The sequence below is a fragment of the Octopus bimaculoides genome, chromosome 1 (genome assembly GCF_046866305.1).
Source record: "Octopus bimaculoides isolate indiv1 chromosome 1, ASM4686630v1, whole genome shotgun sequence".
In the NCBI taxonomy this organism is placed as follows: Eukaryota; Metazoa; Mollusca; class Cephalopoda; order Octopoda; family Octopodidae; genus Octopus; species Octopus bimaculoides.
In genome coordinates, this window is record NC_142928.1 from 161,357,184 (window position 1) to 161,369,705 (window position 12,522).

Genomic DNA, 12,522 nt, shown 5'->3' on the forward strand with positions numbered 1-12,522 from the left:
CTAAGTATTTTGACTGGTGTACTAACGAATCTGCCATTTTGTTGCCTTGTTAATAATGATAATTCTTTCTACTATAGGCACAAGGCCTGAAATATCTATCAGGAGGGGAAAAATTGATTATGATTATATCACCCCCAGTTCTCAAATGATACTGGTTTCCTCAACCACAAAAAGACGGAAAGCAAAGTCACACTTTAACACAAGACCTCACATTTTGTAGTAGGGAGTTTATTTAGGGACACTTCAATCAGCTCAAGTATATAACTGGTTTTATTTTATCACGGCAGGAAGGAATAAAAGGCAAAGTCAGTCTGGCAGGATTTAACTCTTTAGCATTTAAACCAACCATATCTGGTCAAAATATACACCACCGATAGTTGTTGTTGATAAACAACAGCAGTAATTTTATTCAGCTGAATACACATCATTGATTGGTTGAAATTACCGAAATGTTCAAACTGGCCAGATCCTACCTACACTAAAATGTCATTTTAAATATAAACAATCACATCACCAAAATCTCAAGGCTACGAGATAATTCATGTTTAATTCAAAACAATGTGAATAAATAAACATTACATTCTGAATTTAACACTAAAGGGTTAAATTCAGAATACAAGGAGAGAGGGAGAGAGAGAGAGAGAGAGAGAGAGAGAGAGAGGGAGATAGAGACAGACAGACAGACAGTACTTATTTAATCGACCCCAAAAGGATGAAAGGTTAAGTCGACCTCAGCAGAATTTGAACTCAGAACGTTAAAACGGACGAAATACCACTAAGCATTTTGCCCGGCGTGCTAACATTTCTGCCAGCTCACCGCCTTAAGTTTCATTCAGTTTCTATCTACCAAATCTACTGACATGACTTTGGTTGGTCCTAAGCTATAGTAGAAGACACTTAGACACTTGCCCAAGGTGCCATGCAGTGGGATTGAACTTGGATCCATATGACTGGGAAAGCAATATCTTACCACACAGCCATGCCTGCACCTATGTTATACAAAAAATTGCTTTTAAAACTAGCACTGTAATCAACTACATGGTTATATCTGTAAACATTAGTTACTAAAACTTATTGTGGCTATATTTCTATTGAAATATATATATATATTAACAACAGAAACAATATTAATACTGTAAGGCAATTTTTATATCCTGCATGGATGTATTCATTAGACTGTTAAATACTGTAGTATTCATCTTGGAAAGTTCTCTCACATAAATGTACAGTGCTAATAGCACAAACATATATTGTAGCAAACAAGAACTGTCTGGGATGGGTACCTGAACTGTCAGATCACATGATTTTAGCATACTGTACATCAACAGTAGAAGGCATGTGGCCCAGTATACCAGCCAAATCTCACTGCCAACGATATCTAGAATAACAGTGACTTTTCAGTCGCTGATGTCAGAAATAACCAGCAGGCTCATTAAAAAATGAATATTAAGGACAGAAGCAGTAATGATATCAAATGGCAATCTTTATGCCCAACTCAACATGAAAGCATTATTAGAATGCCAAATGTTGCAGTATTCACTTTGGGAATATATCAAAGACATATATCAAAGCAGACAAGAATCATCTGGTATGGGCACTGGAAATGCTAGATCATCTGATTTCAACATACTGTGTTTCTTCAGTTTAGTTAGTTTTTTTAAACATAACTTAAAAGTTCTTACACAGAATTATGATATAAGGTTTAATATATATACAAAGAATAAGAGGCAGTTTCAGATGAGTTGGTATCAAAAGAGTTAATAACATATTCTCTAATTTTTGTTCTCTCAGTAAGACTATATTCTTCCAATATATATCCTTCATTATTACAAATAAGTAAATAAACTGACATTCTGCTCTTGTTATGAAATGAGTATACACAAAATTGTTTGGATATTATTTGCTTATAGGCATAGGCATAGTCATGTGATTAAGAAACTCATTTTGCAGCCATGTGGTTTCAGATTCAGTCCCACTCTGTGGCACCTTGAGAAGTGTCTTCTTCTATAAGCCCCACATGACCAAGCTTTGTGAGTGGATCTGGTAGATTGAAACTGTGTAGAAGCTCATCAAATATATAACACGTGTAGTCATTTTATTATCTTGATCTTATGATATTTACTTTGCATTATATTATACTTATTTATTGTACTTTTAATTATATGTGACAGTGGATTTTCATCGATGAGTTCATAAACCTTGGTTCTTTTCCCTAATACTATATATTAATATATCTATATATATAAATTACCCAAAGTGTACAGTATTATGTATTCATTACAGCCGATCTTACCAATCAGTTTTGAGCTAGAGATTCAACAGTGTTAGGTAACAATCCAATTATGTAACCATGCACTCATCAGAGGTAGCCAATAAGAGCAGAGTTACATGATCAGATTGTTACCCAACAATCCATTGAATCCCTAGTGCAAAATCAATTGGTAAGATCTGTTGTAATGGATATATGATATTGTACATTTTGGATAATATACCCACTCTATTAACAGATAAATGAGTGCTTTTTTTTCCTGAGTATGAACTCTTAGGCGACACACACACACACATATGTATGTGTATTTTGTTTTTGTCTTTGTTCCCAACCACCACTTCACAACAGGTATTGGTTTGATTACATCCCTGTAACTTAGGAGTTTGCCAAAAGAGATAGTAGAATAAGTACCAGATTAAAAAAAATAAGTACTGGGTTCAATTTGTCCAGTTAAACCCTTCAAGTTGGCTGCAATTCAATGACTGAAACAAGTAGCAGATAAATACTATTTTCACAACAATGTTTAACCATTAGGTATAAAGATTACTGTTTCTTACATAAACATTAAGCTTGAGAAGTTGTAACATGTATGGTTGTTGTTACTGCTGCTGCTATTGCTGTTTAACCCTAGGTCGGACCTGACTGAATAAATTTACAATCAACAACATTTCTGCAATTGATCAACATTTGCTGTAACAGGTCATCCAACATGGTTAATACACATAGATAGAGCAGTCCTAAATGGCACCTTTTAGGGGTATCTAGGACTACATTGTATCTAATGTATTCTTTATTTATTTAAGACTATAGCATGTGACTTGAGAAATATTCACTTGTTATTTCTAGCAGCCATGTAGATGCTCCTTTGCATCTACATGCAAGGGATGTTGTTAGTAATGAAAATACAATAATATGATTTCAACTGGAAATTCAAACTAAGTCACAGACTTAACTAACACTTCTATCACATCTGACATATGTACAGAGATCATTAATAATTAATATTGAGTAAAATAATTGCTTTTGATATCACACACATAGAAAAAGGAGTGGAGGAAATAACACTCTGTCAAGTAGTTGACTGTTAAGGTTATCTATGATTTGAAAGTATATTTGATGGTGAAACAATTAGTAAATGCTGCACAGATAAATAAAACAATCAAAGCTGACACTGAAGAAAACACCTTCAGTAACTTTATGGAAATGCAAAACAAACATGTTGGTGTTTTATAACTGCAAGAATTAACCAGTGAGTCAACTTCTGAAAAAACATGTAGAGCCAACAGAGGTGTTCTTAACAGGGCACAAAATCTAGGAATATCCCAAGAAAATACAGTCCTTATTTTTGGCAAAACAAATTGGCTGGTACTCTTTTACTCGTTTCAGTCATTTGACTGCAGCCATGCTGGAGCACCGCCTTTACTTATTCTATCGGTCTCTTTTGCCGAACAGCTAAGTTATGGGGACGTAAACACACCAGCATCGGTTGTCAAGCGATGTTGGGGGGACAAACACAGACACACAAACATATACACACACATACATACACATATATATATATATATATATATATATATATACATATATACAACGGTCTTCTTTCAGTTTCCGTCTACCAAATCCACTCACAAGGCTTTGGTCAGCCCGAGGCTATAGTAGAAGACACTTGCCCAAGATGCCACGCAGTGGGACTGAACCCAGAACCATGTGATTGGTAAGCAAGCTACTTACCACACAGCCACTCCTGCGCCTATTTTACATCTGTAAAAGTTAACCAATGAGTCAACCTCTGAGAAACATGTTGAACCTCCTGATGTGTTTCTAACAGGGGCCAAACCCTAAAAATATCCCAAGAATATTTTCTCGATACCTATTCTTGGCAGATGTAAATTCATGGTACCTAAGCTAATAGTTCAATATTTTTCTTACTCTACCTTTTCACCTCTACATTTTTTTTTTTTTTCCCAAAGGCTAAACTTGTAACTGGGAAGTGAAACTAATACCCGTTTCGTTTGATAGATAAAGTTGATTGTGTACATTAAACTTGTTCAAACACCCAACAAACAGTAAATGAACCAATCTCTAACCAATTAAGGAATTAAAACTCAATGTGGTGAATGTTTAACAAATATGGAGATATAAGCACAAGTGTGGCTGTGTTGTGAGAAGCTTGCTTCCCAACCACATGGTTCTGGCTTCAGTTCAACTGCATGGTACTTTGGGAAAATGTCTTCTACTATAGCTTTGTGAGTGGATTTGGTAGACAGAGACTGAAAGAAGATCATTGTATGTGTGTGTGTATAGTGAGTGTATGTGTGTGTGTGTGTGTAGTGAGTGTGTGTGTGTGAGTCTTTGTATCTGTTAGTCCTCACCACTGTTTGACAACTGGTGTTGGCTTAGAAAATTACTATTTGGAAATTTCTCAATGAGAGGTATTCAGCAACAATACTCTAAAGTAAAGATTATTTGCCAACATAACACAGCAGTCCTGGTTTAGGACGAATGTTGCTGCAATTTAGCCCCAGGAGACATTGTATCGTATAGCCAACTGGAGACGATGTCTCCTGGGGCTAAATTACAGCAATATTTGTCCTAAACCAGGACTGCCATGTTATGTTGGCAAATAATCTTTACTCTGGTGTTGGTTTGCTTGCATCCCTATAATTTAGCAGTTCAGCAAAACAGACTGATAGAATAAGTACCAGGCTTAAAAAAAAGTACTGGGGTTGATTCATTCAACTAAAAACTTTTCACAGTAGTGCCTCAGCATGGCTGCAATCTAATGATTGAAACAAGTAAAAGATAAAAGGTATAATGCAAAGAATTCGCATTGGTTCTATTAAAACACATTGAGTTTGGTTACATTTAACAACTAGAATAAGCATGAAAAGAGGAAAAAAAGACTAAAAAAAGTACTTTGTGGATCTACCATAATTATACTCAAAAAATTAACTCATTTAGAAAGTACACCTGTTCTTAAGAAAATAATGTCCTGCAAATAACAACGGTACCAATCAGAAAGAGAATATGGACAAAGAGATTTACAATGAAAATTCCTTTTATTATAAAAGAACAGAAATATTACATGAAATTAAGTTTTATGTATTTAATGTAACATTCTGAACTTACACAATAATATTAGAGTGACAAACTCCATGCTAATAAGATTTTTATCTTTAAGTTAATTTCATTTTCAATACAATATTTCAATAGTTTTACAAATACCACACACACACACACATTAAAACCAACAGCTCGGCTCTCTGGCTTTTTTTTCTATCATTGTTTCCATCTAATAACAATTGTTTTACCAAAATAATCAGAAAGAAGGTGGTATTTTCTAAAGCTTAAGGTTGTGATTATAAAAATATTAAAATTAGAAAAGGGGAAAACAATATAAGTTAACAATGAGTAATAATTCTTGTTGTTTTAGCTCCATGTGAAACCTATAAGTAAAAGCATTCCTCCCATGACCACTCCGTCGATGTTCAAGGGTATTTAGCATTTACATTATCCAGTGTGTTCTTTCCAGTTAAGAGTAGTTGGGATGAAATTTGAAGGGGATTTGGATATCATTTCTAGCAAGTCGAGCAACCACATTGATGATCTGTTGTTGATCCGGAAAAAGAGAAACATTTGTTTATCTTTATCTTTTACTTGTTTATCTTTATCTTTTACTTGTTTCAGTCATTGGACAGCCATGCTGGAGCATCACCTTGAAGTGTTTATAAATTAAATAAATCTCCCCAATACTTATTTCCATTTTTCTTTCTTTCTTATTTTCTTGGGTCTCTTTCGCTGAACAGCTAGGTTACGGGAACGCAAACAAACCAGTATCGGTTATCAAGAGGGGGCAGGAGACACAGACACACATAGATAGATAGATAGATAGATAGATAGATACAGCAGGGTTCTACACGGCTTCCATCTACCAAGCTCATTCACATTGGTCGGCCAGGAGCTACAGTAAAAGACACTTGACCAAGATACCACGCAGTGGGACTGAACCACAAAGTACGTGGTTGCAAAGCGAGCTTCTAAACCAGACAGCCGTGCCAGTGCTTATGTTGAATGTAGTTAATAAATAAATATCTCAAGAAACATCTTAATATTCCATTAACTCACAAAGATACCATTATATTGTTCAGTGATATCACCTAACTGAGCATAATAATTATTAATTGCTGTTATGGTGCCGTTAACTTGCTCAATAGTGCTCATGCCTTGCGGAGTCAGTCAACTGAGTCAATAATGTGACATCACTAAAAGCTCAGATTTGTGCTGCTTTCTAAATGAAATTGTCGTTGATATTGATGATGATGGTGGTGATGGTAATAATAATTCCTAATTGTTGTTGTTGTTGTTATTATTATTATTATTCGGGGTCGATAAAATAAAGTAATTACTGAGTCGATGTAATCGGCTACCCCAAAATTGCTGGCCTCGTGGAAAATTATTATTGGTTTATATATCGTTGTGATTTAATCCTCAATGTCTTGGGTCCTTGTGGCGAGAAAAGAAATGTCCGCCTCATCATCATCATCATCATCATCACCATCATCCTCATGATTATTTTGTGAAATCAAATAATGGGATGAAGGGAACTACTTTGGAGATATAGGACATACAATAGATATTATATAGGTAGATAACTTGTTGATCGAAATTAAAAGGAGAGAGTAAAAGATAGAGATTCATAAAGAGAATGAAATGAAAGGCTAATAACAGGATATCTTCAAATAAAATATATAGCGAAAGTAAGGAGTGAGAGAATAAATTGATTATAGAATAAAGAAAATACAGAAAGGTATGAGAAGAAAAGACAAGAAGAAAATAGCATACAGAAGGAGAAAAGGAATCGGAGGAGAAAAGAAATACAGACGAAATAGAAATTTTACCTGAAGAAAATAGAATAATCCAGGGTGAATCGGGTGGACTTAATATAGGGTAAGGGAGAGAATATAAGAGAAAGGAGATTCTTATAATAAAGGGAGAAAAAGAGGCAGCAGGTAGAGTCTGAGAAAAAAAAAAGAGACAAAGAGAGAAGGGAATATGGATACCCACCCGAAAATTAAGATTATGTAATTTAAGCAGCAGCACTGCCAAATCCCATTGAATATAAAAATAAACAACCTCTCGTTACAGTTGTCAGTTGACAATCAGAGGAGGGCAAGTGAAAAGGCTTCGCCAAAAAAAGTTATCTAAATGTTAGTTGATTGATTACAGTAACACACACACACATATATTATATAATATTATGCTATATTATATTACATTATATTCATCTGTCACTGAATTTCTCTAACAGGGTAGGTTCACAAATGAAAGAGATGAATGAATGAAACTGATAATATTAAGTTCTCGTTGAACTGAGCGACAAATCGACTTTCGATCGCTTGTTGGAATTAACCCTCACGTTATCTAACGCTGTTTGGGAAATTTTTTAACATCACGTCGCTCTAAGTTACTTTAACTAGATGAGAGCATTTATTAGGTTTTAAACTACATTTGTATATTTTCTTCGTCTGAGTTCACATTTGGATGCTTTACTTTTTTGTGTTCTGTCCCATTGGCAAGAGTGGCATCTATATAAATAACCATTTGCAAAATGAATGAGATGTACTTGTTCCTAAGAAAGAAATTATTTCGATCATCATCACCAACAAGCTTATTACTACAATTTGATATTAACCACTACAACAAATGATGATATACTTTATATAAATAATAAAAAATTGGAATTAATTGCTACAAAATGATTTAATTCAAACTAGAAAGAGGATGGAGTATAAATTAAATTGAACTGTTTTAATACGCCTTATGATAATAAAGAGAAAAAATAATTTCAAATCCTGGAAAACAAATAAACGGAACAGATAAGAGTCGCTAAAGTCACAAACAATTAGGTCAACAAACTTTGTTCATCCATACATTGTTCATTTTCAAGTAGAGTGTAACAATATCAGAGCAGACGTGTTAATTGAAAAAGCAGGTTACATAAGAGCGGGAAATGAGTAGAGCGGTAATAATTTTATTTCACACATTGTCATATGGTATAAGGCCGGGTCAGACACAATGTAGTTAGTTAATTACACGTAAATATGATGGAATATGTTAGGATATTTTTATATTAAAAACTAAAACTAAAGGCGTGAATAAAATTTAACAATCGTTGAAACAAACTTGGAATTATATATGAAACAAGTTTAATTTTGCTGGTATCGATAAAAATAAGTACCTGTAATATACTATAATCGAATCCATCGAATCTGCTGAAGGAAGAAATACAAATCGGGTTGTCGAGATTTACTCACAGATAAGTGCATAATGCATGTTTTTATGTATACGTGTGTATATGTGTGCATAAGAAAAGAAGCTACTGGGTATATTTCATTATGTAAACAAACTAAACTTGAAAAACATGCAACAATGAAGTGCACGATCTCCACACACACACACAAACAAACAAACAAACAAACAAACAAAAGGCGGCGAGCTGGCAGAAGCGTTAGCACGCCGGGCGAAATGCTTTGCGGTAGTTCGTCTGCCGTTATGTTCTGAGTTCAAATTCCCCCAAGGTCGACTTTGCCTTTCATCCTTTCGGAGCAGATGAAATAATTATCAGTTACGCACTGAGGTCGATGTAATCGACTTAATCCATTTGTTTGTCCTTGTTTGTACCTTCTATGTTTATCCCCCTGTGGGCAATAAAGAAATAAATAAAATATTCTTACACACACACACACAAACCTAGTTACACGTTAGATACACTTAAATATCAAAATCAGTTTCTCAGCGGTTTGCAACATAAGCACAAGATCTCAATTTGCTGTAATAAAAATTATTTAACATGGTCAAAACACCTGGACATAGTAGTAATTCATCAGAGACCCAAGTGAAGACTAACGAGTGACACAAACACACTTGACAGATAAACGAACACAAATATAAGAGAAATCTCCTGCTGAAAGTGAATACAATACCTTATTAATTTATCTATTGATTATGTATCCACACATGCATACATTCAAAGATATATATCTTTGTTTTATCTTTCTTTCACTTATTTCAGACATTGGGCTTTGGCCATGCTGAGGCACCGTCTCAACGAGTACTTTTAGTCAAACAGTTCGACACCACTTATTATTTTTCACTGAACCAAAAGTTACAGAGATGTAAACAAACCAACACTAGTTGCCAAGCGGTGGGAGACAGACACAAACACAAACATCCTAAGGGTTTTTTTCAGTTTCTGTCTACCAAATCCACTCACAGGGCTTTGGTTGGCCCAAAGCTATAGTAGAAGACACTTGCCTGTGGTACCATGCAGTGGGACTGAACATGAAACCATGTGATTGGGAAGCAAACTTCTTACCTCACATGGGTTGTGTGTATATAACAAACATATATGCATGCATATGCATATGTATACATGCACAAATGGGTGCAGGCATGAATATCATTGCATGTGTGGATCTTATTACATGCTAAGATTTTCGAATGTTTTACATATTTTCACACTGCCTTTGATTGCCTGCGACTAATTGATTAGGCATGTTCTTTCTGCTTTTGTGAAACCCAGCTTTGCAAGACAGGAGCTGAGACAGTTATTCATGTAACAAAACAGTTCAATAATTATAAATAGAAACTATCTGCAAGTTGGCAGAATCATTAGCACACCAGACTCAATGCTTAGTGGCATTTCTTCCAGCTCTTTACATTCTGGGTTCAAATTCTTCCAAGGTCAACTTTGTTTTCCATCCTTTCAGGGTCAAGAAAATCAGTGCCAGTCATGCACTAGGGTCGATGTAATGAACCAGCCCCTTCCTACACAATTTCAGCCCTTGTACCTTTAGTGACAATAGTAATTATTGTATAGAAATCTAAAGCTACTGTAAGAAGAAACCATGTAAGTATACATTCATACTTACATATTATGTGAATATTTGACAAAATGCAAGAAAAGTTACCAAATAGGAACAGAAAAACTTCAATAAATGAGTGATTAATAAGGATTTTTCTTTTTTTTTTTTCTTTTTTCCATTTTTTAAAAAAGATTTTGTGTAAAACATGCATTTACTTTTTCCACACACGAGTAAATGCCATTATGCAAATGTATTGTGACTATGTACAAAAGTCACATAAAGTCACTTAATAAACCACTTAAAATATTACTTAATTCCTTCATGGCATTTAAATGAAATATGACATCTTTTCCCATGACATTATTTCCATACGACGCACCACACTTTTACAAACACAAAATATTACATATTATATAAAGGGCAATAGGTAAGCAGAATCAATGGAGAAAATGATTTGCATTTTTCTTACACGTTGAATACCACCAAACTCAACTTTGCCTTGTGGTTCTACTAACTTACTTCCTTCAAAATAGCTGGCCTTGTATCTAAACTAGAAACAATAATTATTATTTGGCAGACTCATTAGCATGTCAGACAAAATGCTCCACAGGATTTCTTCCTGCCCTTTTTGTTCTGAGACATTATGTTCCCCATGTGCCTTAACTTTATCCTTCATCCTTTTGAGGTTGAAATACCCATCCTGGACTGGGGTCAGTCTAATTGACTAACTCCTTCCCTTCAAAATTACTAGCCTTGTGCCAAAATTTGAAACAATTATTATTATTATTAATTTGAAATGATTAAGGCAGCTAACTGGCAGAATTGTTAGCACATAGGACAAAATGCTAAGTGAGATTGCTTCCAGCTCTTTATGTGTTGAGTTCAAATCACACCAAGGTCAACTTTGTTTTACATCATTTCGGTGTCAATAAAATGAAGTACCAGAATTGATGTAATCAGCTAATCACCTCCTCCTAAAACTGCTGGCCTTGTACCAAAATTTGAAACAATTATTATTATTATTACTACTGCTACTACATGTGAATGAGTCCACTCACAATACTCACTTTCGATGCTTACCCAACTTCCCCAATAATATACTCTCAATATGCAAAAGTATTATTACTTTCTGGCATTGTAAGTACTTATTTTTTTATATCTTGTCATTACATTTTCAATATTGTCTCAAAAATAGAACAGCAAAAAGAAACAAGAGAGTGATTGGTGTTAGGTAGGACATCTAATTTTAGAAGTGAAGCCAAAACAGACTGGAGCCTGGTGCAGCTCTCCAGCTTACCACTTCCAATCAAACCACCCAACCCATACTAACATGGAAAACGAACAGGTGCTAAAAAGAAAATAATAATGATAGCAAGTCAAAGCAGAGTGATAATTAGGCAATGTGGACAAACCACCTGTAAAGCATAGGAGAATTTTGATTCATATCTTTAAAAATATCCAAATGGATATGTCTCTGGGATTTGGATAATTTGCAAGAAATTTTGAAAAAATAATAGCAGGTAAACTAATTTGGTGATCTTTTAATTTAGGACATCACTTTCACTTTCTTCACAGTTATCATCATTTTCTTGAGTAGCTAACAATGAGATTTTAGATGACCATCCCCAAATACAACAATATCTGTTTCAACACACGATTTCACATCAAAAATCTTGCAAAACAAATATATAAACAGAAGATTTTTAGATTGCTTTCTTGATAGTAATTGGAGCCAATTTGTTTGTTACATGCTTGAAATATTGTGTTATTTCTTCATTTTTTTTTTGTAGTCATACAGACACACACACACACACACTCACACATACACACCTGCACGCACATATATACATACATGTACTTACACACACACACACACACACACGTGTTATCACTTCGTCTATCAGCAAATCATCCACTGGATTTGTGCTTTCTAAAGACACATGGAGTAAGAGACCCCTTACTTGAAAAACAAGTGAAAGTGAGTGACAGGAAAGGCATCTAGCTGTAAAAATATGTCTCAGTAATATACATTTATTTAACCCAAGGGTTCTCAACCACTTTTATCTATGGACCCCGTTGATTACTATTTCATTTTGGTGGACTCCCATAGCCATTGTATGTTTAAAAACTACTTTTATAGAAACTTCTTTCAAAAATTCCTATTTTGTTTTTTACATATTGTGTAGGTTGAACTATATAAAACATTAGAGAAAGAAACCTAGCTGTTTTTTGCAATACATACCAATTCATACATCTAAAGCAAAATTTTTTTCAGGGGACCTTAAAATACTATTGTGGATCCCCAATTTATTATTTTGTTGCGTGAACCGCCCAAAATCTTATATGGTCCCTCAGGAGCCACAGAGACCCTGGATAAGAACCACTGAT

At 34.5% G+C, this 12,522-nt stretch overlaps 1 protein-coding gene across 3 annotated transcripts in view; it reads right to left on the bottom strand.

The window, feature by feature from the left end:
• Window positions 1-12,522, bottom strand: part of LOC106884427 (uncharacterized) — a 111,288-nt gene that overhangs the window by 87,518 nt on the left and 11,248 nt on the right. Inside the window, exon 1 of one of the 3 annotated variants that reach the window (XM_089361718.1) lies at window positions 7,168-7,281. The exons of the other annotated variants lie outside the window; for them this stretch is intronic. The gene's annotated coding sequence lies outside the window, so the exon portion shown is untranslated. Of the gene's footprint in view, window positions 1-7,167; window positions 7,282-12,522 lie in introns of those variants that run through there. 3 annotated transcript variants of the gene reach the window in all.